Source organism: Heteronotia binoei, chromosome 5 (genome assembly GCF_032191835.1).
Source record: "Heteronotia binoei isolate CCM8104 ecotype False Entrance Well chromosome 5, APGP_CSIRO_Hbin_v1, whole genome shotgun sequence".
Classification (NCBI taxonomy): Eukaryota; Metazoa; Chordata; class Lepidosauria; order Squamata; family Gekkonidae; genus Heteronotia; species Heteronotia binoei.
In genome coordinates this window covers 14,482,101-14,483,267 of record NC_083227.1, presented here as the reverse complement: position 1 = coordinate 14,483,267, position 1,167 = coordinate 14,482,101, and the positions used below count along the sequence as shown (strand labels likewise).

General features: G+C 49.5%; 1 non-coding gene across 1 annotated transcript; it reads left to right on the top strand.

The window, feature by feature from the left end:
* Positions 1–763: 763 nt before the first annotated feature.
* Positions 764–835, top strand: TRNAS-GCU (transfer RNA serine (anticodon GCU)). The gene has a single exon. It is a non-coding gene; the product is annotated as a tRNA-Ser (tRNA).
* The last annotated feature ends 332 nt before the right edge of the window (positions 836–1,167 follow it).

The window sequence follows — 1,167 nt, the reverse complement described above, 5'->3', positions numbered from 1 at the left end:
TCGTCATCCTCCTCTGGACCCATTCCAGCTTGTCTCTATCCTTCTTAAAATGTGGTGACCAAAACTGAACACAAGACTCCAGGTGAGGTCTTCCCAGAGCAGAGTAAAGCGATACCATCGCATCACGTGATCTGGACACTACACTTCTGTTGATACAGCCCAAAATTGCATTTGCCTTTTCGACATACTACTGCTAAGACAATGTTATTTACATCCTTGTTCCTTTGCAATCGTGTTTGTTTTTTTGTATTGGAAAACTCCAATGAAATGTTAATTACCAGAAAATCACCTTCCACACTCTGCCAGGCCATACCCCAAAGGGAGGGGGGAGCCACACAATCCCCCACAGTCTCTCACCTGGCTCCTCCCAGATCAAATCCAGGGGTTTTGGGAGGCTGTTGTGTTCTACTCGGCAAAAGTATTGGTCCCTCTCCTCAGGCTCCACATTGATGCTGAGCGAGGTGTAATAGGTCCCATCTGAGTTGGGGAGGATACACTCTGTAAGGCGAGCCAGCATCTGTTCCTTCCCATCCTTCATCCAAGTGACATTGATCTCCTTGGGGTAGGCACCGTAGACCAGGCAGAAGAGGGTCTCCTGCCTGTCGCTGCCCTTCTTGCGTGCCACCTTCACCTTCACGGTCTCTGTGGAAATGGCAACATTGGTCTGTGTTGAGTACATCTTCTTAGGCTGGCGGGATGGAGACTGGCCTTGCAGAGTCCCCATTCAGCCATCCAGTCCCACCCCAGACTGAGGGGGTGGGGCGGGGCTGTGGCTTAGTGGTAGAGCATCTGCTTGCTATGCAGAAGGTCCCAGGTTCAATCCCCAGCATCTCCAGTTTAAAAAAAAAAAAGATTTGGCAGTAGGTGATGTGAAAGATCTCCGCCTGAAACCCTGGAGAGTTGCTACCAGTCTGATGGACCGACTTTGATGGACCAAGGGTCTGATTCAGTATAAGGCAGCTTCATATGTTCATGCGTGAAAATATATAAGAGACTGAAAAGACTGGTTAGAAAGGAGGGATCACTGAGGGAAAGCAAGAGTGAAACAAAGATGGCAACAGAGGATGGCAACAGAACGGTCTTCCTGGGGAACAAATTCCAGAGCTTCAGTGCCACGAACGAGTAGGGCCCTTTACTGGGTTGCCTGATCTCAGAAGGCAGAGGCAA